This window comes from Apaloderma vittatum, unplaced genomic scaffold (assembly GCF_000703405.1).
Source record: "Apaloderma vittatum isolate BGI_N311 unplaced genomic scaffold, ASM70340v1 scaffold11544, whole genome shotgun sequence".
In the NCBI taxonomy this organism is placed as follows: Eukaryota; Metazoa; Chordata; class Aves; order Trogoniformes; family Trogonidae; genus Apaloderma; species Apaloderma vittatum.
Window position 1 is genome coordinate 39,927 of NW_009714400.1, and position 27,633 is coordinate 67,559.

The 27,633-nt window shown below is 36.0% G+C and overlaps 1 non-coding gene across 1 annotated transcript; it reads left to right on the forward strand.

Moving 5' to 3' along the window:
- Positions 1 to 2,889: 2,889 nt before the first annotated feature.
- TRNAI-GAU lies at positions 2,890 to 2,962 on the forward strand. Its single transcript has one exon. It is a non-coding gene; the product is annotated as a tRNA-Ile (tRNA).
- The last annotated feature ends 24,671 nt before the right edge of the window (positions 2,963 to 27,633 follow it).

Below are 27,633 nucleotides of genomic sequence, written 5' to 3' on the forward strand. Positions count from 1 at the left end.
GCATTTCATGACAATCGTGGAATAAACTGGCATATAGGTTCTGGAAGAATCAGGACAAGAATTTTCCATTATTTAAATCTGGGTTCAAGTAAAAAAAATGTGCATCATATACAAAACATTTATTTCATAAAAATTCACCCTGCTATTTAAATAATTGTGAAAAAAATATTTTGTCAACGGAGCTATCATCTGTCTTCTACAGTTGATGTGAAAGGCTAAATTAGATAAAAATTGTAACTTGTATTCTGGCCAATTCAAGAGAAATGTGACTGCATGTTCATAGAAAAGACAGGTCAAATCTTTGACAGTTCACTATGTGGTGTTAGAACATCAACTCTTTGCAACCATGATGGCATTGTTATTTCCCCTTAAATGGTGATAAAATGTTGCATTTCATTTGAAGTGGCTTCATTCACATCTCTTGCACAATGTTAGAAGTGTTTTGACAGAAAAGAAGTACCATTTAGACTGAAACTGATATGTTTTACTTTGCTAACTGAGGATCTCTTTATCCATGGGTTATGAGAGTCAAGGTTTTAGTAGTGGGCTGGACCACAGGGGTGGCTCCTGTGGGAAGAGATTGGGGCTACTCTGTGCAGGAAACAACTGGTTCCACTCTGCTAGAAGACGTTTATCCTGAACGACGGCAGCCTGTGGAGAGAACTCACTCTGGAGCAAGGGGAAAGTGGGAGATCAAAGGAGAAGCAGAGAGAAAACTGCTGTGTACTGATTTAACACTCCTGTCTCCTCCATCCCTCTCAGTCCTGCTTGGGGAGGGGTTGGGAGTGAAGGAGAGAAGTTGGGCATGAGAAAGGGAGAAGAAAAGGTGTGAGGTTTATGTTCATCTTCTCTTTCTTAGCATTTTAATAACTGGCAATAAATTAAATTAATTTCCCATAAATAGAGCCTGTTTTGCCTGTAACAGTAACTGTTAAGCAATCTCTCTATCTTTACCCCAACCCATGAACTTTCTCATTTTATTTCCTCTGTCCTGCAAAGGAAGAGGAGTGCAGCTGGGTAGACATTTGCCTGTTAGCCAAGACTAATCTACTACATCTTTACAAGAAATGGATAAACTTCATATATCTCCCTACATTTTTTCCTTACAGTCACATCCAACGGAAAATCCAGCTCTACTGTTTTCATTTCCTTCTTCTTGAACACTGGTGGACAATAACATTAGAACTTGATGAATCCCTTTTTTTTTTTGAAACTGTCATGAATCACTGCATACAAAATCTAAACACTGAAGGAAAACAAAATACAATATTTGACTCATGCTCTAGTCAGATGATCAGGCAAACAGAACATTTTGTTTTCTTCTTTTATCTAGGTTCCTTTACCTGCAACACTGACATATTTAGAATTTAAAACAAAACACACATACACAAACAATAAAATACAATTTTTTTAAAAAAAGCTGTGAAAGTTCCTATCAGAAAATGTAATTGCAGTCTTTTGCCACACAAGATTTCTGAGTAATTCCGAGGCCAAACACTGCAACTTCGTCTGTCCTACCCACAACAAGGAAAGCCTGACACGCAGGCTGAGATCAAAATGGTTGTGTAAATTGGTCTTAATACAATTAAGTAAAATCAAAGAAAACATTTATTTATTCTGAAAAACATTTAAAAAATTAGGCATGTCTATTCTACTAAATTAAACAACGCGAAGGAGCATTCCCACGCGCTTAATTATCTATTCTGTTGAATCATTATAATGGTTCCCATATAAGTTTTGGCATACGCTAAGCAACACTTTCTCAAGTAATTCCTTGAGATGGAATAGAAGAAATGGAACAGAACTTAACAGATAGTAAATATTACTACCAATAGCAGTTTGCCTCTGGCCACTCTATTTTGGTGGCTAAGAAAACTCAACAACATGGATGTGGGCTGTTCCATGCAGTGCAACAGAACAGTACTCTGGTTTTTTTCATTTTAGCAGCATAGATGCACACACTCCAATAACCATCTTCCTATTTGCAATGACCATGATTGCAGTCTTTTTTAATGTCAAAATTTCATGAAATACTGTCAAATCCAGAAGACCCATACCAGCCTTTGAAGAGCACAGGGGCTCTTGATTACAGTGGGTTCTGTCAAACCAACCTGAATCTCCCAGGTAGGAAAAGATGACCGAGAGTAGAGAATAAAGGGACTCAACTGATATTGGAGGTATTTTATGGCAAAAATAGAACACAGTGATAAAACTCTCATTGTCACGGTAGAAAACAATCAAAACAATAAACAGCATAACAAAAGCAATCTCTCTGGAATATAATTTGGAACCAAATTAGTTATATTTCATTACAAATCTGTGGCTATTGTTTTGGTTTTGTATTGCACTAATCTTGAAAGATGTGGTGAGACTTGAGGCTGCACCGTTCTTTATTTGCAATTCTATGTATCAGCATTTTAGCTTTCTCTCCAGACCTATTAAGTCAACAAGTTTTTCCTACTGATGTTCCTAAGTACTACAGCAGGTACTAAAATTTCAAGTTACTCCTAACATCCCTCCATGAAGTTACTTGAAAATGTCCAGTTGTGAAAGATCTTATGTAATTTTATAGCTCATCTACTCTGTACAAAACCCTTAAATATTTCAAGGATGTAAGTCTGTTCCTTGTGAGTGTAGATTATAATTGCTTAATCATGAGAGAAAAATGTTCTAAAGATAATTCATGAGGTTCTGAAGACACTAGTGCTCTCTCCATCATTGTAACTGGAGTTCATTCTTCCATATTTCAGGATATTATTAATGGTAAGAAACACTCCCATGCAAAAGAAAAGTGTGAAGCTTATGAGCACCACTTAAGCTTTGCCTAAATGGACATGTTCCATCTAGCTCTATCAATCCCCAGCATCTCCAAGAAAGCCCTCGTTTGGCAGCCGATTAGCTCAGTCGGTTAGAGCGTGGTGCTGATAACACCAAGGTCACGGGTTCGATCCCCGTTTGGTTCCCATGTTTTGCCTGATCTAGTTGAGAGGTGTCGCTGCCCATGACAGGGAGGTGCTGGATTAAATGATCTCTAAGGACCCTTCCAGCCTAGGCCATTCTATGATTCTAATGACGAACTCCTCTTTCTCTGACTGCAGTGGTACATGGTATTGGGGGTGCTTGGTATCAGTCAGACCAGCTGTGGTTACAATAGCTTTACCGCCTCATGGAAACCAGCTGAAAAGAAAGCAGATATGATAGTTTACACAAGAAAGTGGATATTATAGTTGACAAAAAACTGAATATAATCAAATAGTGTTCGCTCAACACAAATAAAGCAACCACCACATTAAACTGCATTATGAGGACTATGGCCAGCAGATCATTTATCCCACTCTACTCAGTGAAACCACATCTGGAATATTGTGACCGATTTGGGGCCCCACAGGTGTAAAAGGTGGAGGGTTACCAAGACAGCTCAGAGCTCACGACCTCCAAGAGAGGTTGAGGGAGCTGGTCTTGTTTAATTTGGAGAAGCCAAGGTAAAGGGCAATCTAAGAGCAAACTACAAGTACTTAAAAGGAAGTTACAAAAACGACAGCCTAACTCTTCCCAGACAACCAAGTTAAAGGGGCAGTGGCTAAAACCTCTCAGCAGTCTGAGAGATTCAGATTAGATAACAGGAAATAAAATACTACAAAAAAAAATAAAAATAGTAGGATACTACAGCTCTAGAACACATCAGCTAGAAAGGCAGTACAGTCTTTATCATTGGCACCTTCCAAGACTTTGTTAGACAGAGCCACAGATGACGTGATCTATCGGTGATAGTCCTGCTGAGAGCAGAAGTTTGGATGCCTTCCAGAGGTGCATCTAGCCACCATCTCTACTATGAATGCCAAACTGGCATAGAGTAAAACACGTAAAAGCTAGACCAGGTGCCCTGTCATTGGATTTGCGGGTTTCTTTAATAGAGTGTTGGTCCCTCCTGTCAATAAAATGGAAAGCTAGTAAGAAAAATCATCATCTTGATATTTTCTGTCTCTTATACCTATTCTTTGAACTAATTTTAAGAATACTGTAAATTATAGTTAAAAGTCTCTAGTAGCTCTTCCTAATCACTATTCAGCTTTTCCCATCACAGAAAAACTAACCTGAAACTTCAATTTAATATGTATACAGAAATATTGTTTTAAAGAATGTTTCTCCCCACACACTACACAAAGAGCAGCTGTCTCTCTCATGCTACCAAATACAACATCCAAAAGGAAGAGAAACAGTATTTCTCTTTGAAGTTCAGTTCCTTGAGAAAGAAGTGCTAGTGGCCAAACTTCAAAGAAAGACTGCCCTTCCTACCTGGCTGTAGCACTTCAGAGAGAGATAATTTACCTCTCTGGTGAAAGGCAGGCCTCTCAGCAGCCAAGCTGCCTAAGAAAAGATGTAGCTGGTGGACTCTGGAATTACATGACATTTTCTTTGAAGTTTGGCTGCTCATCTCATTAGCATTTCAGACATGTTGAAATGATATACTTTCCATTTTGATTTCATGTAGAAAGATAAATGGAACTTCCCAACTTAGCTCTTAAAGTTGTAGCTGGCCTTTAAAAGGCTTTACAATTCTTAGATGGCATCATGAAGCTTTTTTGACATACATGATAAAGGCACCCACTTTTTTCCTTTTTGCAATACCTGGATTGGTACCCACAAGTACCAATATCAATATGTAACAGAATGGGACAGAAATTGTGTGAAAAGTGGAGTATCTTAATCCTGATAACACTGATTCTATAGAGAAAATTCCAATGCTTCTTTGAAGTATGTAAGGATTAAAATTTGACCAGTATCATTACTTTGTTTAAAGTAGCTGGAAAGTAGATGGTAGTTTGCACTTTATTATAACTGTATGGTGACACCTATACAACCAAGGAAAAGGTCAGACATTTGAGAATTTTGCTGCATAGCAGTTTCCTAAGTGGAATATTTTTCCTAGATACATGATACATTTTTTACAATTGACTTTCATAAAATTTAAAGGGCACAGCTCATATGGTCTGCAAGGGATTGAAATAACCAGCATATCTCCTCAAGCCATGATGGGCTGGCAACCCACAAGTAAAACAGTTGTCTATTTGGCACTGAGTTTTCATCTTTCCATTACTAACATTTTCATTGAGGACATTTTTATGAATTGTCTCTCAAACAAGCCCTACAGATTCTGGAAAGCTTAAGATATCTCTTGAAGGATATCTTTAAGAGAAGACATCTAGACAATTAAGAGAAGTGTTCAGAAATTCAGTGAAAGAATGACTAGGTCAGACATCTCAAAGACTCAGATTTTCATCTCTTAAATTATCAGAACTCCAATCCTATAAACTAACAGCTTGGCATAAGATACATATCCCCCTGACACATGCACTGACTTCAATATACCTCTTCCAAATACTTGCACGGGTGGAGTTTAGAGAAAAAGAAAAAAAAAACCAAACAAACAAACCACCAAAAAACAAACCCAAACATTGAAAAGCCAGCCATGAAAGCAATTCAATGGCTTAAAAGATGTCAATAATTGTAGTTACTGGTAAAAAATCGAAACAGGGAAAATTGTGCATCAGATGGAGAACTTTTGCTTTAACGCGAATGAAGAAAAATACGTGAAGAACTGGAAAAGCAATGAAAGGAGAAAGCAGAGCTAGCCTGCCAGGAAAGAAAAAAGATAATAAGGCTGAAATATAATAAAGGACAGGGCACTGCAAATGAGAAGATTTTTAAAATAACACATAATGAATGAAAAAATACCATGGCAGTAAAATAGTGGTTTTCCGATTCTATTCTTTTACTACTACGATGATTTTCATTTTATGTAGCAAAAAGTAATTTTAAATGAAAAATTAGTTAAAAAATATAGTTTAAATAAATTAATTGACACTTAAAGAGCCAATTGGTAACAGTATTAAGACACTCCAGGGTATGTTTTATTAGTCTATTAATACAAACTTGAGCTGGTAAAAGCACTCGGCCATACAATGCACCTAAATCATGTATTAATTGACAAATAAAACACACTCTGCTGAGTTTCAGCTCTTTACTATTGTTGCAAGTACTTGTAGCTAAGCATACAAGCACAATACTCATAGAATCACAGAATGGCCTAGGCTGCAAGGGACCTTAGAGATCATTTAATCCAACCTCCCTGTCATGGGCAGGGATGCCTTTTAACTAGATCAGGCAACACACAGGGACCAAACAGCGATCGAACCCGCAACCACACCTCTAAATGCTACAGCAGCACTGCTCAACAGCAGGCAAAGTATTAGCTAAACAAATGTTTCCTCTTCCAAAAATACAGATATGTAGTTCATCGATCTCAGCTTAGAGGACCTAGCTCATAAAGACAGTAAAATCACTTCACACCTTGTTTAGTCTCAAAGGCATGAGTAGGGGTAGCTCTTCAAAAGATTCTTGGTCTTTGATTATTGTTCAGATGATAGAAGGTTCTCAGAAGAACTGCACTTCCTTAAAATAAGGAATGGCAAGGTCTAAAGACTGGATAGTAGGAACAGTGCAACTGCTCCTGACTGGTGGGAAGCTGAGTCTTAGGAACTGACACCAAGCGAACAAGTACCCTCTACTTTGAACTGATTAGTCTAGTGAGCAACCACAACACATCAGCTCTGGAGACAGGACCTGGAAGCACCAGTGTGGTGCAGAGTGTACTGGCAAGACTGGAGTGAGGGCCAAGAGAACTGAAGTAGAAATCTGGGCAGAAGTATAAATGTGTATATCTCTTAGAGAACAGGCATGATTAAAGTACATTCTTTCCAAAATATTAAATGAGCCATTAGTCTTGCCATACAATTTCAAATATTTGTGAAAACCACAGCTATCTCCTGTGCTTCTTATCTTCATAAAGCCTCTGTATCTGTATTTCCTGTCTAGGTAGAAATACTGCTAACATAGCAGATATCACACCTAGAAGGTATGATCTTGCTTTTAAACTTACAGCAAAACAAAGCAATCTGAACTTGCTTGTATCCAGCTGTATCTGTGAAAGAAATGTGAAAGGAGATTGGAGTGAGGTCTGTTCTCAAGTAAAAAGCAATAAGACGAGGAAATGGCCTCAGGTTGTGCCAGGGGAGGTTTAGACTAGGTATTAGGAAAAAAAGTCTTCCCTGAAAGGGTTGTCAAGCATTGGAACAGGCTGCCCAGGAAAGTGGTGGCGTGCCCATCCCTGGAGGTATTTAGAAAGATGTGTAAATGTGGTGCTTGGTGACATGATTTAGTGGTGGACTTGGCAGTGTTAGGTGTACAGTTAGACTCAGTGATCTTAAAAGTCCTTTCCAACCTAAATGATTCTATGAAATTCTAAGAAATATAGGAAAAAAAGACGTTACATAATGTAAATGTATAAAGGGACTGAGTGGTTCCCAAAAAAAATATATTCCAGAATTCTTAAAATTTTGACCTTTTTAAAATATTTTTAAAGAATAGTGTGCCTGCTGGTTTGGTCTATATAGCAGTAGTCTCTACTGTACTAGCAGAGTACTAATGACTTCTGTAATGGTTGCTATTTAATCATAACTATTAAAGATCATGGGCCACTGAATCTTCTGCAGTATTTTTTTTAAAGAGTTCAGGGTAAAGATTGTTTATTTATTTTCATGATGACCTCAGATCAGCCTTGTTTCTAGGACACAGAATAGTAAGATCTAACCACAAAATTTACCATAGCTCAAAAAAAGGTGCAGGTATCACAAACTGTGATTTGTGTCACTATTGCATCTCACGCATCACTATCGTGGAAAATGCATTCCAAATCACTATTATTATATCATGAAAATAACAACAGACGTGTGGAAATATTTAGGACACTAGTGGGTTTACCCAAAAGGGCTCTTAATAAGTTAGACTCTCCCTGTCATTTCCCTCTGTCTCTACTCATGAAAAGTCCCAAGAGGAGTGTTTTCTCTCATATGGTACAATTTCAAACCCCTGAGGTTAAATCAGGTATTTCAGTAATACAATACCAGGTCCACGGAATTTCAAGTGCATAAACAAATTTTAAACAGAAATCAATGAAGGAAACAGACTTCTATGACAAAGTATAATATTACCATATTTCTGACAAATGTTCACTAGTTAAACAAAAAGTTGCTAAAAATGTAGAAAAATAAAGGGGCATAGAGTTAATTTTTTCAGATAATTTTTAATTTCTAGAAAAATGCTGGTCACTCTATAATCCTATGTTTAGAGATGTAATTTCTTACTATTAATTTGGTTTTGATGCTATTGGCAAAACTTTAACAAGGAAGTTCCACCAGCCTTCAGAGTCATCTGTATTTATTATAGATGATTATATACTTCCTATACATCGAAAAGCATTTATGTACTGAAGTAACAAAGTGCATTTTTCCTCCCAAAACTAAAGTGAGAAAGTGAAGTAAATTCCTTGATTCCCAACTGGGAATTAATGGTTGAACAGACACTTTGATCGAATTAAAAAAGTCTAATAAACTTTATTCCACAGACACCATTTAGATAAAATTTGAGTTTCAAAATTATTCAGTCAACAAACTGATTTCAGTTTCTATTGTTTTGTCAGTCTGTTGGAAAAAGCATCAGTGAAACACAGACCAAGTTATGAAATAAGTAGAGAATTTATTTTTTTTTTTGGTTTCCAGAAGCAATTTTCTTCATAACTGCTATATTAAAAATGTAAATCCTATTTAAATTTGGTGCAGTAATTTAATAAAAGCTAACAATTAAATGAGACTCTCATGAACTGATACAGTAGCTGCTATTTCTGAAAGTATTTGTCAAAAAAATCCCACAATGTCCAAGCTATCACATTTTCACCTTAGAAATAGTAACAGATTTACCAGCCGTGACTATGTGATGTCTGACACCAAATAAATTTCAAAAATTCAGTAACCAAGTGGCTCTTACACAAAAATGTCACTATTGTGCACTGAAAGCAACCTCCTGACCCTCCTGTGTTTTTGTGTTGACAGGTGTAAAATCCCGAGTATCAGTGACATCTGGGCAAGTTAACTCTGCTAGTAAGTTCCTTGCTTAAAAGAGGTGAGGAAAAGTTCACGACAGAGAAACTCATACATACAGAATTACTAAATTTATAGAAAGCACATATGCCTCAGGAAGTCAGTGAACTGAACCTTGAGGATGGAGCAGCATGGGCTCTGGGAGCTGACACCAGGACCAACAGTGTCTATCATCTCCATCAGTGACCCGGGTGATGGATGCAAGTTCAGAGAAGATAAAAAACTGCGAAGAGTGGTTGATACACCAGAGGATCATGCTGCCATGCAGAAGGACCTCAACAGGCTGGAGACATGGGCTGACAAGAAGCTTATAAAGTTCAGTAATGGAAATTGCCAAGTTCAGCACCTGGGGGAATGACATTCTACATCAGAACACAGCAAGACAACTATCTGGAAAGCAGTGTTTCCTGGCAGATCTGAGTGTTCTGGTGGACAACCAGTTGACAATGAGCCAGCAGTTGTGTGCTTGAAGCAAAGATAAACAGCATCTTGGCAATATATGGAAAAGCACTGCCAACAGGTCAAGAGAGGTGGTCCTTCCCCTCTGCTTTGTCCTGTTAAGACACACCTAGAGTACTGTGTGCAGGTCTGGGCTCCCCAGTACAAGACAGATATGGATTTTCTGGAGGAAGTCCATCAAAGATCACAAAGACAATTACAAGACCAGGGCATCTGACATAGAAGAAGATGCCAAGAGAGCTGGGACTATTCAGCCTGGAGAAGGGAAAGCCCAGAGAGACCTTATCAATGTGTATAATTTGATGGAAGGAGTCAAGAAGAACGAGCCAGACTCTTCTCAGTAGTACCAAGTGACAGCACAAGAGGCAATGGGCATAAAATGAAGTATGGGAAATCTCATTCAAACCTTAAGAAGAAAAAAAATAAAATCCACAAAACAAACAAAAAGAAAAATATGTTTTTACTGTGAGGGTGGTCAAATACAGGGACAGGTTGCCCAAAGAAGTTATGGAGTCTCCATCCTCAGAGACATTCAAAACCTAATGGGACACAGCCCTGGGCAACTTGCTTTTGCTGACCGTGCTCTGAGCAGAGAGATGGAACCACAGGATCTCCAGAGGTGCCTTCCAATCTCGTTCATCCCGTTTGCTTCTGCATCTGCTTAGTTTAAGCTATTTTGCACTTCAGTTTTTGGCCCATGTTAGAGATGACATAACATGCTGAATCAATGTTTAGTCCTCCCAGATACAGCTGCTTTAAAATGATGCTCTGTCTACAGATAATTCTTCCCCTTTAATTCCTGTAACAGTAGGTCAAAGGTGAACACCCAGTTGCTGTTGGCTGCATGCAGCTGGAGTAGCTCAGTCGTGTCTTGAGGCTCTAACATCAGACAAGAAAGATGGTGTACAGGCAAAGGCAACTGGGTCATCCAGCTCATAGTTGAGATGAAATGAGCTAGCAAGGACTGTTGACAGCCAAACTGCCCATTGCCCTGGCTATAGGCTAAATATTTCCATTTAATGTTTAGAGCAATTTAACATGTCTCATTCTTCAGAGTAGCATAAGCCCTGGGAAATCATAGAATGCTTTGGTTGGAAGGAACCGTAAAGATCATCTAGTTCCAACCTGCTTTCTCTGAAGTACTTCTGTATTTCTCTTCTGCCTGCCTACATGGTATGAAGTGTGTTCTGTGGCTCCTGGTATCAAAAAAAACTTGATATGCAGCTCATGGCGTTAGGATGAATAACTGATTAGGGGCTGAGAAAGCCAAAGTAATCTAAACTCCCTAACAGTTCCCTCTTACCTCCCAACAGATAATGGAAGATCATTAAGATGGAAGGATTGTTTATAGTTATAGAGAAGCAGAGAGATCACTGGGAAATTTGATATTCAGGCTTGGGTCAAGTAAATTTATGCATAAACTGAACTGAAAAGTTACCACTTGTGGCTAAAAATTTTTCTTCAGATAGGAAACTGGAACATCATCAGGAAACAAAAAACAGATTTGCAAGTTCGGAGTATCAGAATAATTTAGCTAACAGGAAGCTACTTCAATGTCTGAACACCACAAACTCATAGCCCCATTTGCTCATATTACTCATTTACATTATTGCACTTGAAGATATGTATATGTAATACATGTAAACACAGGGATGCATATATATGTTCAAACTTGCACACTACACACAAATATGCATGCTATATATATATACATGTAAATTATGTCTACAAGTATATAGGTATATATAATGGTAGTTCTATCAGGCATTTTTCATTTCCTTCATGTAGCCAAATAATAACCTTGTGATATATCTTCATTTTGAAAACAAAGATATGAATTATATGTCGTTCTTGAATGAGATCACATTAAAAAAATTATAAGCATGAGTGCTAAAGTAAAATTATTTGTATATCAATTTATCAGAAATTGGCAAATTATAGTTGTGATTCACTAAAGCTGAATATACTTAGTATTGTCACTTACCGTCCTAATATATCAAAATTACTTCTGTATCTCAGGTGTTAGTATTTCCACTGTGCATGTATTTCTACACTCCTGAGTCCAAATTCAGTGCTTTCTGGATCCCTGTTTTTCAGTATTTTTTCTGTCTTGGCTTGCAGCCACACCCTTTTATATTAGTGGAATGATAAGGAAGTCCTGGTGAGGAAGTATTTGAATGAGAGAAGTATTCCTGCAACATCCAGCAAATTGCACTGGTAATTCAGCTGAAAGAACATCTTGTAAACTGTACCACGCTTCCCACAGCTGAGTGTGAGGAAGCCCCATGATGAAGCAAATAACATATTTTAGTTAAATTACCAACTCTGTGCAGAGAAGCTTGCAGGGCACTTTTCCTGATTACATAAACCAGGATAACCCAGACAAAATGCCACTTGGAATAATTTTATTTATCTTAATTTAAACCTGAAATCCCTTTTAACAATTTTAAATAGGTAAATTATTTTTTGACAGGATATCTTCACTGCTGGTAAACCATATAATTTCCATGTAGACGGAGTTAATATTAGTTATTGAATGGGCTCATACTGCAATTTGTGAAACTCTAAGATTTTTTTGATTGGAAAGAAGAAAATTCAACATAAGGTTATATTATCATTGGTTCTGGTTTTTTATATTATCATTGGTCTGTTTTTTTGTATGCACAGAGATTTTAATCTCATTTAGAAACAAGACGTGTAGTATTTTGCCTACACCCATCCTTGCAAAGCTTGAAATCCATTTCGACATAAGTCCAAAATGCCAGCAATTTAAAACTCCTAAACATTAACAAAAAAATTTATATGTAATTTAATTTTTATTGACTGTTTCCTGTTTGCATTACTCTTTAGTATCCAATCAGTACATCTGCTTTATCTACACGGACCACATGAAGCATTTGGCATCTTTTTAAAGAATGAATATAACTATTCTGTAAAGGAAAAGTAACAATTTTAAATTCTTCTGTGAATCACCAAGTAAAGATTTTCAGTGCACTTCTCTCAAATTCTTCAATATGTCAGTAATATTATGTAACTGACTTGTTTATACAGGAGCTGATGCAGCTCCTTTTATCAATATTAATCTCCTACATTTTAAAGAAGTAGAAGTCTGTTTCCACTCCACAAAATAGAGCTCTCCATCCTGATAGGACAATAGCCAAAACTTCTAGGTTAAATCTTGATTCAGATTTACCTAAAATTTTAGTCTGGAGTCAGAAAGTCCTTTGAAATATTCCAGTTTGAGAATCAGCAGGCTTCCAGCAGTTTTGGGAAGATTAGTGAAGAATTCTACAGTTCCTTCTTGCTACACTTTCACTCCGCTTTAGGCAAAAGAGAAAAGCAGAACTGTCAGATGAATACTGCTGTCTGTCTCTCCAATGCAGTGGAACATCCAGAAAAATAAGAACATTTTGCTACAGGCTAATCTATCAACCTTTTTTCTGTCAATTGATATTTCTTCTTATTTAAAAGGGATAGAACACTGAGATGAATCTGAAATATTGAGCAGTTCTTGGAGAAGGAATTCTAATATTATTTTTACTTCTCATATTTTTGTTAAAATTTATTTTTCCTTCATTCTTTCCATTCTTTCAATGGGTTAAATATAATGTAAAATGATCACTCTTTAATCACATTATGTGCAGATATATAAAAACACCCTTTTAGATGCCTCAGATCATACAGACACAAACTTGCATTCAAGTGTTCAGTGTATTCCTGAAGCAACTGTTGATAGGATCAAACACAGAGACACAATTTACTTATATGTAATTTAGGTAGAGGCTTATCAAGCCCATGACCTGAGCCTTGAGTTTGAAAGCCAGCACCAGATTGCCAGCTGCAGCCTGAGCTCACCATAAATGCTTTAACAACCCTGCACCACACAGGGACTGAGCTCAGATCCTCCCGGGTCACCAGCCTTACAGGTTTTCAGTATAGGGCTAAACAAGTACAACTCCTGGTCATGACTAATCTGGCTGGTTTCTGTCAGTCAAGCAGTCAGCACTCTGAGGTCCTGAAATCGTATCCTTGAGAAAGCACAAAATATTAAATGGCTGAAATCTCAACAGATGACATTCTTAATCACTGCTGCCTGCAATGCTACCGTCCTGAACTGTTTTCATCATTCTTGGACCACTTCTCATTTTAAAAGCTATTCTGTTTAAAGTTTTCTGGTGTTTCAAATGTCTTGTTTTCTGAAGCATTAAGGGAATTCTGTAGCCTGGAGTAATTTTATTGTTAATTTACCTTTTTTATTCTTATTTGTGCACTGTTTTCATCTTTACCGAATTCGCTTATATATATTTCCTACTCATTTTAAACCTTTGCCACTGAAGCCAACATCTTAATCTTAGCTTCCCAGTTCCACGTCACAGTATCACATTTCATTATTTTAACTTGCTCTCATAAATTTAGAAATCCCTTATTCTTTTTAGGTTCTGTATTTTTATAGCTGCTTCCCACTCACGCAAAAGAATTTCTTTCTTTTCAGTGCCTTTCCTCCTCCTTAGCCATTACTGGGCTTCTTTTTTCAGACTTAAAGTCTCTTGTCCAGAAAGGGCACCTTCTTTTCCCTGGTTGGGTTTTCTGTCCTCTATGTTAAGTATTCTGTTATAAATGTGGGTCCTCTCCTCACCTTGGCATGTCTAAATAATTTATTTTGCCCTTGCCACAACATCTGCAAACACTGTGAACCAAGACCTTATGCAAATCTCATTTCTCAACATTACATCTGGTAGTGTTTTCTCTCCTGATCTCTTGCATAAATATGTTCTTTTGTTTTGTTTTTTTTTTTCAATTCTGAAAACCTAGGATTCTGCTAATTCTACAGTGACAGTAATGGTCCCACAATCATTAGCAGCTTATTGGCAGTACTGCCCTCCACAAAAACAAGCCCTAATGGTAAACATGGATGTTTTTTACAACTGGGAGGTAATTCTAACTGAGTCAAAGGCATTAGGTAAGATAGCTGTTTTATTCACTCTTCTTTCTGAAGCCTAAATTCAGGAAAACTTAAGTGTTTTCTTTAAATTAGAAGATACTTAAAGACCCAAAGATAAGTGCTTTGCTGACATGAATTGTATAAACAGATCGCTATGCTCGGTAGCACGGCTTTTCTTCACTCCTCTCTCTTTGCTTCTTTAAGAACTGATTTCTCTGAATAGATTCAGTGTTGTCACCAGTAGCTACCATGTCTGTGGAGACAAATACACACACACGAACATGAAAGAACGTCTTACTTCAGGTAAACTATATCCATCTGCTTTATCTACTAGTAGCTCATGAACCAGGCTGACCTCCACTAGAGTCTGAGTTCTCACGCAGTGCCATGAAAAAGGGGATACCACTGAAAATGCAATAAGATGTCACTTAGCTATGAAAAATAACACCACAATGCTTCATTTATATTAACTCTACCAAATGGCATTGGAATTGATAATGTTCTCTTCTCCTAAATATACCAAATAAGCCCTTGATATTTTCTTCAGCAACACTGATAACTGCTTTTATATTGCACAAAAAAGGGCTCTATGGAACAATAAAAAACATTCTTCATATAAAATAAAATTTAATTCATATAAAGGATAGATTAAGCCCTATGGGGAAACAGTTAAACTAATGATATACTCTACACACTGTGTAGGAATCTTAGAAATTCTTTGCATTACTGGATAATTTAAGAGTTTCAGCTTAAATGCAAGGATTGGGCCAGAATATTCAAAATCTAGCTTTGAGAATTCTCTGCAAGTGCAGTAAGAGTCATAAAGAGAAACTAAGTATTTCTGAACCCTTGTTATTACTGAAAATAAAAATGTGATCCTTAGTGGGAAGTGGGCTATAGCTCATAAACCAGCCCTAGCAACTTGCCCGCTTTCCCTAGAGCACACAAGACTCTCACCTCCCTCGATTTATCCACATAACTCTCTAGCGATCATTTCGCTCCGGCTTCTGCCTATATCAGACAGATATCCAGGCTTCCCCAAGGCACTCGGTCAACTATGTTGTACCCTCTCTTATTCTTGCTAGAAAATTACTTAACTACAGTCAGAATGAAGGAAAGGTGTTGCAAATCAAAATTAAAGTAGGTTCTTAGTACAACGTAAGGATGGACTTAACACATAAAAATGTCTATAATGAAAATTCCTTTCTGAAAAATTCTCTCAAAAAAAGATATTTTACTTAATGTTATGAGTAATTAATTAAATAGCATTAAGAACTAACCAGTTATAATTTAACTAAGACAATTTCTACTTCTTTAATATATTATAACCACTCAACGTATTTTGTTTTTTCTTTGAAAAAGTCATATCACAAACATAAGATACGACATTCATTCTAATTCACTTTGAATTTTGATTTTTCTTCTTCTAGTCAAAGAGGGAGCATAAGCCATTCTAGAGAATAAGATTCTCACAGCAGAAGTATTTTTAACAATACCTATATGTATATTTTCCTATTTGCACACTATTTTTTATGAAAGTCTTTGTAATTCACCTCTATTCCATCCTAAGAGGCAGTCAGGAAAACTAGAGTGTGCAACTAAGGAGAAAATACAGACATAGAGTAAGTCTATTTTTTTCCCCACATTTTTATTACAGTAAAAAATGAATACACTGGTAGTTGTGAATCCACACACAGCACTCCGGGCATGGATGCACAGAAAAAAAGGGAGAAAGACAAAGTCCCAAAGGTGACCAATTTGAAATATTACACCACACTCCTCTTATTTGATATTGGAAAAGAAAACTCACTTCCAGAATGCTTAAAGTATTTAAATGTTCAACTTTGCAAGGTCTCAGATATCTAGAAAAACACCTCCTTAACAGCATAAGCCATCTCCTTAACAGTCCCTTGTGCACTACCGAGCACAATTTCACTAAAATTATATTATTTGTATTAGCCAGATACAAATTTTAAGAAATGTGTTTACACTACTCAAGTTCCCAGACAGTCATTAAGGAACAACAGGCCCAGAGAATTAAGAGGGTTTGTTGGAATCTTGACTTCAGAGACCTAAGTGTTGAAAGTCACATAAAGCAAAATTTAATTATCTTTCAAAATACATCACTTCTTTTGTGATGCTTCAACATCCAGCCATAAAACATGAACAGAGGTAATCCCTCTGTATCTCAGAGAAATTTTATATGTATTCATTAGAGTGTGAATCAATAAAACTACAATAACCAGGGCATTATGAATACCAAAGCCTGAGAGACTAGAGCGAATGCTTTCTGTCCCTGGCTCATGCATGAGGCCACTCGGACATGCCACTTGCTCTAGTTGCAAAGCAAAGCACTGCAACTAAGGACTTCATGAATTTAAAAATTACAGAAAGCTTAGAGAAGAGGACAGTACCCCAGAAAGCTTACATGTGACTTCACAGTGAGAAAAATCATTTCGTAACTAATGGGGGGGAGATAAAAGAATAATCTAAAAACCACAAAAGTGCTGATGACCTATATGGGAAATGTCTACTGTGCAGTTAAGTCCAACTTCAGAAAAGATCATGAATTTTATGTGATAGAAGAAAATTAATGAAAAAATACAGATGCTTGTTGAAACTACCCAGCATCCTGTGGCAGAAAATCTTTTAGAGCTAATGCATTCATAAAAGAGATTCAAAAACATTAATTTCATGGTTGACACAACATTTCATGGGTTTGATTTTATAATATCCCTGATTTATGTAAAACTATAAGTCACATCAGATAAGAAAGCAAAATATTGCTGAAATATTATATCCTAGAAGATTTTTGTTTAAGACATAACTTCTCAACCTGGTAGTTTCATTGTGTAAAATGGATGTTGTTTAAGTATCAGCCAATATTAAGACACTCAAGGCTATGTTTCTGAAGAAGAGAAAGGGGAAAGCTATGCTACAAACTTGAAGTTTCTCTCTTGGTTTAGCTTCTTTAAAAATGTCTTCTTTACATGTTATATTTGACTCATCTAGTCTATGGCACTTAGGGATAAGAAGCAACTAAAATTACATGCCCCAAATCCAAAACAAAATCTGTCTTGGTTTTCCATTTTCCACTTGACCTGAACTGATTTTACATAGTCACTGAATCCTCCTTTGTCCTTTTAATTAAAATATTTTAAACATTTAGCTTAGTATCATCCCATTCATAACTGCAGTGTTAAAATGTGCATAGAATTAAGGAGATTCAGAGAGGAAATTATCTTAGACTAATGTTACCACACATGGTATCTTATATTCTACTGGACTATATTTCATTATTTTATTATTTCAGTCACTGTTTTATTTTACTGTTGACATGGGTATCCCGTATTATTGTAACTTTCTGTTCTCCATTTGACAATACGAGAATATTTGTTCTAGTATATAAAGTTATCAAAAAAAACCCCAAAACAACAACAAAACAACCACTGTATGGAAGCTAATGTTAGCTGAATGTAGCCTCCTAATGAAGCACCCACTTGTTTTCATAATGGCAATAATTAGCCACTGGACCCATTGGCCAAGCACTGCAGAGAGCTATCCAAACGAGGAATCTGTAAATCAAGAATACTGTTTGATTGGAAATAGTAATTAATCTGAGGGAGTCCTTCATTTCAGGTTGCTTTTGAGCTCAAACAAGACCCACTGATTAGAATAGTTTCTTCTGCCCTTCATGACTAAAAACCCACTCTCTACAGTCACCGCTGCCCCTAAGTTTTGCCACAGCAGCGCTGGCATCAATAGCCGTGGGAAGACTCGTCTTATTTTTGAGGTCAACTTTTAAATTGTCTGTTGCAACACTGTGGAGCAGGCTCCCTCCCACTACATTTTGGGATCTCCTGTCTGCATTGGTATCTTAGTCAGTATCAGGAAGAAAGAGATGGTGTTTGTTAGCACACCATTTCTAGGCTTTGCCCAGCCTGAGGCTCATTTTCATTTGTAGTGAAGTCTTCTCTCATTTCATCCTTTCTTAACAGGCTTTCAGCTACATCTAAATTTTCACCTAAGGCTTTCTGAATCTCTTCACTGAGGCAGAAAGCCATCCTTCCTATGCTAAGAAGCCACTGTGCTATATCATTGTCACTGGAATGCTACTTCCTGATGAGGGATCCAGTTGAATTTAGCATTAGTTTGACTTCAAAACTCTTGTATGCACTGTATGAAAGTACTTCTTCCTGGCAGACACACAAGTGAGCATATGCAAAGGAAAATACATAAATGCTAACTTCAGAAATATTGGTGAAAGATATTAGTGAAACCAGTTGTACTGTTTATTACTGGTATTTGATAAGAGTAAAAAAGTGATAGCAAGAAAATAAACTTGATGATATATTTGCTATAGATACCTCAGAATAATTACTGAAAAGATGCTTAGGTGCCATTTGTGGAGAATGTGAAGATTTGTAAAACATTTAAATAACTGAAAGAAATCAAGAAAGATGACTAGAAAAATGCAAGCAACAATGTTGAAGGCTGGGCCAGCATGGACAAACAGTCATCTCATTCCAGAAAAATGCTTGAGATTTTGTAAATAACTAAAAGGCAGATATTTTGGTGATTAACACAACCCGTGTTTTACTACCTATTCTACCAGCATCTCACACTCCATGTTTCTACTACAACCATGCAGTAGACTGCAATAGATCTCCATCTACTTTTTGTAAGATCTTTTAACTCAAGCATCATGAGAGAAAATTCAAAATCGCAAACATTTTCTTAGGAATAATAAAATTCTTTTCTATTCCTCTGCATGGTAGTATGAATTTTAAGCAATTCTGATTTTTAAATATACATAACCAGTACACCAGGCAGAGAGTGAAATACATTCTATGGCTTTTTTGTCATTTAAGAGGTAAGAGAATCTGCCTTCCTCAGACTTATCACAGACTCAGGATTTTTTCCTAATAGAATTGATTCATACATTCATCCCTCCAAAAAATTTCAGCTTTAATAAGCCAGCATAAATTAATCAATTTAACAAATTTGTGGTTTAAAGCTTCTATCAAAAGGCTCAGCGTACTCTACATGGGAAGACAAGCACAAACTGTATGTTAAGAAGGAGAATGACACTGGAGAACACAGCTACCAAAACATAAGAGGTTAAAAGAAGGTACGGTAAGCATGAAGAGTACTAGATGAGAAGAGTATCTCTATGGCCTTCAACACAAAAAATGACCAAGAACATACAAATACAATGTTACAGAAGAAAATAAAACAAAAGAAAAAAACAGCAGTGAAAAAAAAAGTTTTAACCAAGCAGTCCTAAGAAACTCAAGAAAGTTAATGCAAGCTGGTGAATTTCTAAAACATAACTAAAAATATCTCTATGTCCAGTAATGAAGAAGGTATACTGTTTCTCAGGAGATGTCATAAAAATATATATATATATTCTAAATCAAACTGGTGAATGCAGAAAATGACTGTCCACTTATTGTTTTTCCACAGTTAGCTGAGAAAGAATTAGGAAGACAGCAAAATAGTTCTTCCACCCACCAATTCTCATCCCAGAGGAAAAAAAAAAAGTATTTTGATTCTTGATACCCACATAGTTGTAATTTTTGTCATACCTTAATCTTTAATGACCTTTTGAATCTAATACCCTGTCTTCTGAAAGCACTAAACAAATATCACTCTCAGTGATCTTACGATGCTTTTCCCAGAAGCCTTGGGAGGATAAAAAGTGATAGCATTTACAACTATTGTAAAGGACACAAATTCATTTTCAGTGGCATATAAATGTGCTAAAATGCAATACAACACAGTACAACAATATTAGTCCAGATAGCTCTGTTGGCTGAAGGGACCAGCTTCACACAACTCCATCTTGCTGCAAAACATGAAATGGATTATGGAAAAGAGAAGACCTCAGGGAATTAACTCACTGTTTCTTTAAATATAAATTTCAATCTAACATAACCTAGTTTTACAGGTTAGGGGGTTAACAAATAGCTCAGTTACAAGAATGGAAGAGGACAGCTTAATGATAAACGGTTCTCTTAATTTCAGAAGGAAACATCTCTGTCCAGAGATGATTTTCAGCACTTTAATCAGTGTTTCAGTTAAGGTATCACTGACCTTTCGTGCCATATGCCCTGGTGCAACTACATGCTGTAAAAGAGCAAGCACAACAGGCACATTAATCACAGCGTTCACTGTTAAACTTGATCTTGTAAGGAAGATGATACAGGAGGAGTTGGAATTTAGATTACAGAAAAGATAAATAAGTTAAATACTATATCACAAACATAAGTGATGCAGAAAAGAGAAGATAAAACAAAGTAAAACAAAAAATCAGATAACATAGTGACAGGTTGTAAAATAAGACAGACCATGATTCAAACAGATCTTTGCCTTGAAGGAAGTCAAGCTATTTGTTTTCTTTGAAAACAAGACTAAAGTGGGGCTTATCTCCCCTTGTTAATCCAGAGTAAATTAAATCCTCTTTACTGTGATAGAATGAAAGCTCTTCCTAGTAGACTTTGTTTAAGGTCTTCTTTTAAGTCAGACACCTTTGATATCTCTTCATATAGTTAATCAGAATCAGTTTTGTCTATATTTTATCAGCAGACATACACAGAACGTTATTTTCTAGCAGCACTTCCATTATAAAGTTTTAAGTGAATAATTCAGTATATGCTTCGGGGTTTTTGTCCTTGAATGGTTGGAAAGTTCACATTACGTATAATTTCTTTTGAAAATACTGTAAATATTCAGTGCACTTTAATGTCAAAAAAAGGTAAAACCCAAAAAAGTTACTGTTCCATGCAGTTTTTCCCTGCCTAGTAAAGATCTTTAGTTCTGCAACACAGTTGCAGAAAAACTTTCATTTATGAAGTCTAACAGTACATTTCCAATATAATCTGCATTTTCTGCACTTCACAGGAAGAACATACAAGTTGCAGTATAATTTCATAAGGTGTAGTCCCCCAAGTGAATCTCAAAACCTAAAAAAATGATACTACATTAAGAAAACACAGTAAGTACTAAAACCACAGAATAAATGCTTCTTTCATGTAAGTTTCAGGTCTTTCCATTTCAGGACATGCACAATCCACGTGGGTTAGAAGTAAAAATGTTTATCTTACTAAACAGTTTATTTTTCTAGTTCGAAATAGTCCTATAACCTTATTACAGGACATTATGCCTCAGCTATGATCTTTGGGATATCTATGATCCAGCTATCATTACAACGAAGGTATAGAGGAAAGGAACTTACATTTGTAAGCAAGGAATCAGATGAAATTAAAGCAATGGATATTTGAGATTTATTTTTTATTGTATTGCCAATAAATCCTATTGAGTCAACCATGCACAAGTCAATCCTAACTTTAAAAATGTCTTTCTTGGGTTTTAAAAATAAAAATTGCCTTACTCTAATTAGAACAAAAAGGAGTTCTGTAGTGTTTTTTTAAATTCTTCTGCTTCTTCATTACCTTTAGTGGCGGCTCTTAGTTTACCATAATTATTTTTATTTCTGTAGGAAAGATTTGCAGCAACTGAAAAGGTGTAAACTTACACTGCACAATGCACATCTAGAGATGAATTAGGAGTACAGTCAACTTAATCCACTGGCATTATCAGTGCATATATCTGAGAAGCTCGACAAAAATTGATAATCAATATTTTATTACAAATAACATATTCCAAACTTCATTAACATTGAAACATTTCAGTGCACTCCATCTCCAATTCTGTTTAAGCAGAAGGTCATCAGTGGCAACAGCATTATTCCAAAATCAAAAAATGTAACAAACCTTCTTCAAATAAATTATTCCTGTTTATTTATGATGTTGCACAGTGAAGTCAATATAAAGATGAAGACAAGCAAAGCAGCAAATCTAACAAGATAAAATACTTCCAAGTCCTTCTTGTGGTAATCCCAATAAACATGCAACAGATTTTATTTTTTTTTCCTAGGAGAACCTCTGTAAAATTCAGATCTCTTCAACCTCCAATAATACATAACACATAGGATGGGCATGTTGATTTGGACCGGTTAACTGTAAAGTCTCAAAGTACTATCGTTGTCAAAATATCTACTGGAGGATAAATTACATTTGAAGGCTTGAGGACCAAGACAGTAAGAGGTATGCAAAGTTTTCTGCTTTCATACAAGTTAAAATACTGTCAGTGAGATACATCAACCAAATGACAAAGGCTGGTTTTTATCCAATTGCTCACTAGGTCCTTGTACCCTCACGAGTATGGTAGGGAGTTAATACAGTTGTGGAATTCACAACTGTCCCATGAATAATACACAGAGAAAAAATGAAAGATGAATGCAGCTTTATTGGCAATGCAGTAATTAACCAAGGTCTACCAGATTACTAAAATTGTACATATAGTACATACTACATCTTGTAAAAAAATACGCTCTGTTTTCTAAAGTTTATGATACTACCTTGCAAGTCTCCTCTTTCAGATGAGTGACACAAATGGAAATCCTTGCTCTGTCAGCTAGAACCAAGATTTCAGCCTATGACTTGTGTATCAGAGATGAACATCTTGGTTCCTACATATCCACAGATGGACACACAGTCTGTGCTGTAACACTTGCAGGAAATCCTACAGCTGAACAACACTTCCTTGGAAATTCCTTGTTGAAATATAATAGTTTTGGAGAAAAAAAAAATCTCTTAAAATAACCTCACTCAAACAATTTTCTGACTAGCCATATTTTCTTATTGGAAGCATTTTCTGCCAGAAGAAAGATTTTATTATGCAAGTGAGGAAAAGAAGAGCTTCTTAAGCATAGAAGAAAAGAACTTTGGCCATGCCATTACGCTGTTCTAACAAAAGTACTTTCTCAGTTCATCCAGTTCATCAAAAGCTCCGACAGTATTCACACTTTAAACATTCTTAAAACAAAACAGATCATTGTAATTATTTTTTATTCTACTAATTTTACTTGTGATTGTAACACTTAACAGGTCAATGTTTTCCTGAGACTGCCTCTGCCTTGCCATTTATAGGGCTCTTTTTAAATGTCATTGCTTTTTCTTAATAAGATGACTTCTTTTAAACCATTATTTATGTATGTGATTAGAATGTTACCACACAAGGCAAACACCATCCTGCTAAAGGGTTTTCTTTTAATATCATCTTCACCTCAACTCTGCAATTCATTGTGGAGTTACAGCATAATCTTTGGAACAATTCACTGTCAAAATCTACAATTTTGTCTTGAATAACTCCACTATGAAGTTACCTAAGCACCAGAACTTAGCACAGGTAAGAAGGCTTTTGCTAGAGTAGTCCAAATATATGAATTATTTATCTGAGTAACTAGCTCTCTTGTGTGAATGGCTCATCTGTTCAAGGGCTACTGGAAAGCTAACTTCAAGACCTGATATCACTATGACTTACAACAAAAGCGTAAGTCCTTACACAAAAACACACTCACAAAATCTCAGCCGTCCAAAGTGCCATATATTCATCTTTTACTTAAAGTTCTACAAGAAAGGTAAAATTTTTTAAAAAACTCAAACAAACAACAAAGCTATAAAAAAATGTCAACTTGATATCTTTATTTAAACAATCTCAAAATACATTTTTTTTGGAAGTTTTAATTTTGAGAAATTATAAATATTTTAAAAATCTAAACGTGAATTTATCTTTGCTTTAAAAAAAAGTCCTTGATTGAAATTCTTGTATGTTGCATGAATTCCTCAAACACTATTGTAACATGACTAATCTGTGTGAGCTACTGTACATTGCAAGTTCTCCTGTTTCCCTAAACGTTCTAAGTTTGTCCATGATGTGGTAGTTTCAATGCTGTCATTCATACTGAAGCTGAAAACACTCATTTTTACCATTGCAGCTCTAATGTTGTAGTTGAGGAGACAATTTTTATTAACTTTTAATGTAACAGCCAATAACATTTACTAGCATTATTTCTGTTTATCTGAAAATTAATACAGTACTGACTTTTATGTTGGTCCTTACTGTATCAGGAAATAATAGTTTGGTCTGAGCAGGTAAGAGAACCCTTTCGCTGCCCTTCAGCTAAAACCCAAATACATTCTCTGACACTGAAAAACTGTGTCTGTTTTGTAATTTAGACTACTCATGGCCAGATATTTCAGATACAACTAGTGAACTGTCAGTTTATTACATTTCAAATCTGTTTACTTCTAGCAAATTTATTGCAGCTTTCATTGAAACAAGAATGAATGCTTTTCTTACAATGTAAAGAGCCTTTCAAATATCATACCTTCTAGCACTGTGAAACTGTCTGAAATGTTGGGAGATTTAAAGTGGTGTCATAAAATGTCAGCTGGTCTTCAAAACATTTACAAATAATAGGTCCAGTTTCCAATCAGACTGTCTAAAATTAGGCATTTAAACATCTATTTCACAGCTCTAGATTTTGAAGCACTTAGGAATGATGCAGACTTAATATTTTTGTTTGCTGATATCAGAGCATAATTTCACACCAGCTATAAATTCAGACACTTCATACTGCTTGAAAGTAGGACAGCTACTGCCAAGAATCTGTGACAGTGAAAACTTAGTGTAGTTGCCCCAAAACAGTCTCTAATAATTTCTTCAGTTGAAGAAACAATTTCTTCTGCTTTCCTTGCTCATTTTCTTACTCATTACTGGATAAGCTCTCCTTAGTTTCTCTTTCCCCAAGGTCTACCAGGTCGCTTGGTCCCTGTTCTATGTAAGAATAGATCTTGAACCACAACGAAAATGAGGAAGCACTGCTATATGTGGTGGAGAAACTGAGAGAGATCTTTGGGAAAGGAGAGAAAAGATTTCTTATGCTAAAAAAAAAAAAAAGCTGCAGGAAGGTTCTACAGAATAGGTCAAATGGGAAAAAAAAATGGGAAATTTAAAATATTATTGAACAATTAGTGTTTTATGAAATTAGTATTGAGTTTTCCGAGTTCAAGTGCCACAAATGAGCAATGTGTACACAGAATAAAGTGCAGCTCAGAGATGTGGCTCTAAAACCAGTAGCAGAGTTGCACTGCTGATTCCAGCGCTGCACATTTAATATGCCAAAGCCCAGTGGATTAAGAATGATCAATGGACATACCATGTACTAGCTGCCACTTGGAATTTTTTTTGTATCTTAGCAAAGGGTGTGCAAGTATCAGTGAATAAAGTGGTATGTACTGCTGTATGAAAAACTGTATGAAAACTGTTCTAGACAGTTTCGTATGTTAATTAGCTGCCTTCTTCAGTATCTTTCTAGGGAAGTGAGATGTGTAACTCTGAGAAGCAGGGCCACCCGAGTGTTTTAAGATCTTTATGAAAGTGTACATAGACATTGTATCTCACTTTTGTTATCTCTGTAGGAAAGACAGATTTAAATTTGAGTTCTCCATGTGCCCTCTTCCAAGAAAGCTTCCCTGCCTTCCTTGTGAATTCACTTATTTATTATGGCCTTTACTTTAGGGATGGTGGATGACATAACAAGAGAGATAACTCCTTATCTTAGGAACTGTAATATAAACAGAAAAACACAGCCCCTTGTCCGATGAAGACTTTTACTTTTCATTTTTTAATCAGTCATATTCAAAGCAAAAGTGACCTCAAATTGGTTTTGCTGTCATTTGCACTGCCCCAAATTGAAACCTTACTTTTATAAAATCATCAGGTGTCACAACTCAAAAACCAATGCAAATAAACACAGGATCAAATTCAATCCAAAAGGATCAAATCATCCAAAAGCTTTCAAAGCCATGAGTTCTAATAATGTTAAGCTTTAAGTGGTCATTTAGCAGCAGTTATTTCAAGGTAATGGAAATTCAGTTAAGGTGATCTAATGGATTTTAAAATAACGCATAATGCCAAAAAAAAAAAACCAAACCCCAACCAACTTTGAGATATATTTTTTTTTTCCAAATTTTCTAATGCCACTGAGCAGTGGTCACATTTATCTGCCCAGTGCAGTGCCAGATGTATTTTAATTCTTCTCTATCCAAGCAACACTTAAAGCACATTGTAGCTCTACAGCCATTTGAGTACCTGTTCTATTTCTCCAGCTTAGCAATCCACAAATTCTAAAGTCTGAAATGCTAAATAATAGAGTAAGAACATATCAGCAACACAAGGTCTGACAAAAACTTGGATATTTACCCTGTAAATTAACTTCATTTTAAGCACTTCTAAACGTATGAAAAAGACAATCCTAGAAATGTAAATCTGTACAACAAATTTCATCTGTTTGTGAAGATGTGTAGTACGTAAGAAAAGGATTTTATTTATGCCTGGTGGATGAAGAGCAGTTACCAGTTTTTTTTCACGTGCCTTTGCTTTCTGATCTGATAATTTTTAGAAAGCATTGCTCCAGAAAGGGCAGGAATTCTTAGTAATTGTGTGGCTAACTGCCTTAAAATGCTTTTTTTGTTCGTTTCTTTTACCAGAGAAAACATTGTACAAATGTACTTAATCAATGTGTGCAGAGGTTACTGTTTACAGGAGTAAAATGCATTCTTGATCCTCCTTATAACATTACATAATAACTGGTAATTAAAATCTAAATAGTCAACATTACAGCTAAAAAAAATCCAACCAGTTAGAGAATTTAGGATGGCTTGAGCATAAGTTAAAGACTGAGAAAGATAATAAAATACTGACAATTTTGGCAATTTTCTCCACTTCCCATTTGTTCTGCTCACTGAAGCTCGCACCCCCATGCCAGCTAAGGAAACAGAAACTTTTGTAGAAACAGTGCTTTAGCCATCGGTTTATTATTGTCTCTGCCTGTCTTTATTCCATCGCTGCCCTCTGAGGATAGCTGTAGCACATCATTTGCCAACTGAGACATTATGCCTGCACAAGCACCCTCCCAGTTACTCTCTACTTGCCGTACCATCTGCTCTGTTTCATTGCTGCCTCTCCTTTTCTCAGCATTTGCCCCCTCCAGAAGAATATTATACCAGCTATGATAACAAGTACCAAAGACAGAATTTCAGTTTGCCTACTGCTAATAATAAGCCTACTAAGAAAGTTATTTTAACTACCTTCACATTTGCATGGCAACACATACTGAATTACCTATAAAAGTCTTATTCTGCTGCACAGAGGATAACTCTATCACCTATAAAAAGAACAAGTAAAGTAGAATGAAACAAGGAAGGTGATCTTGAATGTATTCCTTACAGATGAAATGGGTAATGATTATTTAGGAGGTAGGAGAATAGGAAATACATAATTAAATCTAATATGTAATAAATGAAGTCAATGCAAAATGGAAAAAGA